Source organism: Brachycentrus maculatus, unplaced genomic scaffold, assembly GCF_059751285.1.
Source record: "Brachycentrus maculatus isolate JH-2025_06_01 unplaced genomic scaffold, ASM5975128v1 h1tg000263l, whole genome shotgun sequence".
In the NCBI taxonomy this organism is placed as follows: domain Eukaryota; kingdom Metazoa; phylum Arthropoda; class Insecta; order Trichoptera; family Brachycentridae; genus Brachycentrus; species Brachycentrus maculatus.
The window spans coordinates 1005972-1010784 of record NW_028281014.1 but is presented as its reverse complement, the minus strand read 5'-3'; positions in this window follow the sequence as shown (position 1 = coordinate 1010784).

Genomic DNA, 4813 nt, shown 5'->3' with positions numbered 1-4813 from the left:
AGTGATATTGGTGAAAACGTTTGATACCTTGTAAAGCTGTTTGCAATCAGATGGTAGATAGTACTTGAACATTAAAAAAAAAACATTAATTGATTCGGCAGTCACTTTGTGGTAAAATCTTTCCATTTTTAATTAATGTTTTACTTAGTAAATACCACCATTTCTTAAAATCAACTGTGACACGTGTTTCGCATGCATTCCGCATCATTTTCATACGCAGATACGGTGTTTGAAAATGATGCGGAATGCATCGAAACACGTGTCACAGTAGATTTTAAGAAATAGTGGTATTTACTAAGTAAAACATTAATTAAAAATAAATAAAAAAAAACATTAATAACAAATTGATTATACTAAGGAAGGCAAAGGAAAAAGGGAGTTTAGGGAAGGAGGTAGACGGAAAAAACTAAGTGATGAGGTTTGATTGACATTTCAGATTCAAATGATAGATAGTAATGTTTTTTCATCTTTATGACTAACTTCAGATAATTCACAATATTTTTGATGTGTCCAAATTTTTGTTCACAAATCTAGGTTCGTTCACTTGAGAGTTATTTATATTGATATCCCAACAAAGAAGAAATAGGTTATAGAAATCTGTGTATTTACAGGGCTTACGACCTGTTGTAGACTGGTTTAAGCTATCACTTTATACACGTGTTATATTCATCACTCTACCCATGACGTAAAATTATTTGAGAAGATTTCGTAAAAAAAAAAATACTCAACTCAACGATAGATGGTATCGAGAACTAGAATAGAAGGTTTGAATTGAAGCATGTATACAACATCCGAAATTTGAGTATCTACCGTTGCTGTCAGTCATGTTTAGAATGGCGAATGTTACACTTATGGTATGTTATATAAGGTGATTAATTAAACCATCATTTGACAGATTGTTAGCCCTATAAATACCCGAACTTTCATAGTCTTTTTCTTCTAAATTAATATATTACCCTTAAATGATTTATTTATAATTAAGAATTAATATTTTCGCCCAGAGCAGCCGTGTACTAAGCTTTGAGAATAGGTGTTTGCGGAGAATCTTAGGCGTGCGGTGGTTTGACTTTATGAGGAATGAAGAGATAAGGCGTAGGACGCAGCAAATCTTGGTCACAACTGTCGTCAAGAAAAGGCGATTCAGTTGGCTTGGCCATGTACACCGCATGCCTCCTAAGAGCCTTAATCAAGCTTGCCTCTTTTACAAGGCATCAGGTTCGCGCCGCCCAGGACGACCACTGCTGACAATTCGTCGGCAGTTCTCGTCAGAACTTCGGGACGCGGATCTGACTTGGGACGATGGAAGGGAGCTGGCAGCTGACAGAAAAGCCTGGAGACAGTTTGTGGACTCCATATGCTCCACCTAGGGAGCGGATATGGATATGGTTATATAAGAATTAATATTGAGGCTTTCACATCTCTCGTATGCAAAATTTTATATTTGCGAATAATTACGTTGATTTTTAATATTTTTAACTCAAAGGACGATATCTTTAGATATATACTAAGCATCTGTTATCCTAATAAAATATGGAAGTTTGAGATGTTTTTTCAGGCTCTCGGAAGACTTATCACCTACGTACAAGTGAAGAAAGCTATTTACTTCCAAGCTAGACATATGGCAGCTCTACCTGTCAGTTTCGACTTATATATGGATGGTACTGTTATAATGCTGCATGTATACAACTTTTGAAAAATTAATGTTATATAGATTTTCAATAATGGGCAGAACGGTAAAGGTTGATTGCACAACAAACTGAGTAGTTAGCCATGGGATGTTCAGACTTTCTTTGTAGAAAATAAATCATTTATCTTTGTTGAGACACTTTCAATATATTTCATCATATCGACGGCTCCTACGTAAAGTACTTTATCTCCAAATCTGCTACTTTACAGGACAGAGCTTAGAATATTTTTTCAACGTATTTTTTTCTATTAATTAACGTTTTTATCTGAAATTCTAAACTAGTATTATACATCCAAAAACACGATAAAATAATGTATTAAATCGTTTTAAACCTGTGTGCTTTGTCAACATTAAGTAGTTAGCGTTTTAAGAGTTCAGTTAATTTCGAAAATTCAATGTAGATAGCGTCTCATACGCCTGAAAACTAGGCGTAATTTATTTTTTATATTTTTTGTTTGTTTATATTTGTAGATAAAGGTCAGTTGATAACATACACCAAATATCTCAAAATTGACAAAAATGTAGCTAGAACACTTTACATATGGCACGTCGATATATTGTGTTTAAAATCCCATGTTAGATAGAATAAATAAATAATACAGTTCATTTTTCGCGGTATCAGAAAAAAAACAGTAAAATATAACGATAAAATCAAATATGATTGCATTATTATGATATCTTTTTATGGCTTATGGCTCATAAAAGCTTTAGGTTATCTGAAAAAATAAAACCAACTCCAGAATAATGCTTTACTTGAGCTTATTCTGACTTTTCAAATAAAGGATATAAGAGCCGATCATAATATATATATCATAATATAATATATATCAACCCCTAGAAATAATCTACGTTTTACAGTTTTTCATTTTAAATCTAACATTTATAAACAGATGGTGAAACTCAAGTGGAAGCAAAGATACATCTAATATAACGCATTATCATAATCCTTCCCTTTTGTATTGAATGAACTAAAAAACACAAGCCTTTAATGAAAATGAAAAACTTAACTTAACTCATTATTTGTATTTATTTATACAATAGATTTGGCGTGTCATTTGTGGAACTCCATTTTGTTTTTTTTTTTTATGTGAAATATAACACTGATTTTTTTAGTCTTATAAATTGTATTTATTGTTTTAAAGGAACTAAATTTTAGTATATTATAAGCATTGTTTACTGTGTTGTTTGGTAATATAACACTGTTCTTATCATTCATCGTTCACTTTATGTAATAATAATAATAACATTTTGAGTGTGTCCAAATACTTGTTCACAAATCTGGATTATCTCCAATTATGGGAGTTATTTTTCATACTCCAGTGATTCAAGAACAATGTTTCAAAATTGGTTCATATATATAGAACTTCTAAGAAGTTGAGTAGTGTGGTTGTCAATAATGGGTAGAATTGGTGAATGTGACACGTGTGTAAAGTGATCACTTAAACCACCCTATGACGGTCGTCAGCCCTGTAAATGCCCAGACTTCCAATATTCTTCTTCATCTTTGATGAGATGTCAAAACATAATATAAATTTATGTAATTTATATAGCGCTATTTTCGTAATATACTACCTCAAGGGTGCTTCAGTGTGGAGTACTTTGACCTGATGATGGAATGGTTATTCCGAATCCGGTAGTCATAAAGTTATGTTTGCAAGTAGTACTACACAAACTGAACGATGAATGATAAGAAGTGTTATGAACTCATTCGTTATAATATATAAGACAGACGCAATCATGAAAATATTTAAAAATCAGTGATTTGAAGAATACGAAGTTTATCTCAGATCCTAGAGTGAAATTGCTTTCGAAAATATTTAAAAAATGCTTATTTTATAGCCTACCATATATTTAAAGAAAGTCAGGATTCGATTTCCATCTACTCAAAAAAAGTCTTGTGATAATCTACAAGGTAAAACCAATGCTCCAACATGGTTCAGTATAAACATATAACACTATATAAAAATCGAGCGTATTAATATTTGTAGGCCACTCAGTACAGAAGGTGTAATGGGAGGTCACTAGACGTGAGTCGTTCGTGAAGAACCGGATCTTACTAATCTGTTCCTTTATGGTATTTGAGTGATCAGATCTCATTTTCGAACTCTTATCGTTGAGATAGAAGCAGTTGAACCAAGTTGGTCACTAGCTCACTGATTTACTCGTTCGATGATTTATTTATGGTGTTTTTGGTTTCATTTATGTTAAAAAAAATATCGTTATGAATTTGAGAAGGAAAAATTGGGGGATTTTGGCCTGACGATCTAATCCGGCTTGATAAAATTTTAAGTGAATGACTGAATAACTGGAAAGATCTACTGTTCCTTGGATCAGATATTTAAAACCGGATCACTTTCGTGATACAAACTCACTAGCGCGGATCATCTGAAACCGGAGCTTACCCACCTCTAAGTGTCACTAGTTTTATAAAATAACTCGTAAGACTGGCAATATCGTCACATACATAGTAACATGTTGTAACCATAACGCTGGGGGTGAAAACAGAAGGCTTACGAGAAAATTTCTCGCGTTATATTGTAGCTTTAAAGTCTGTCGCTCGGCATTTTTTAATACACTTTTACTGCTTTTCTCAGATATTGCCATTAAAAATAAATTTCCTTAAAAGCAAAACACTTATAACATTAAAACATAAGCAAATTTTTTTTATTTAGTATATTACCAAAAAAATTACAAAATTTGTTTTCTTAAAAAAAATATTTATAATCAATGCTTTTAATACAAAAAAAAAACAAAAATGAAAATTTTTATTTTTATTTTTAGTAAATTTTAATTCAAAATTATCATGCAAATATTCAAATTGTTAACTAACTCTAATAATAACCGTGTTTGTATCAAATTATTGTTTTTATGAAAGAAGAAAAACCATTTGTTTTTGGATACACCCGTGAATTCTCCAAAGGTTTCTGGCACCATTACATTAATCCTACCTTCGGGTTATTTTCAGGCATATTTTTTAAAAACAAGCAAAAAAATCAGAACGTTTGTTGTCACAAAATATTGTCAGGTATGAAACCTGACAAAAATTTGTCAGTGTATCCGGTACCCATTAAATATTTTGGAACAGATATCTTTTCTCGTGCGCGTAGGTCATACGAGTTAGCGCGG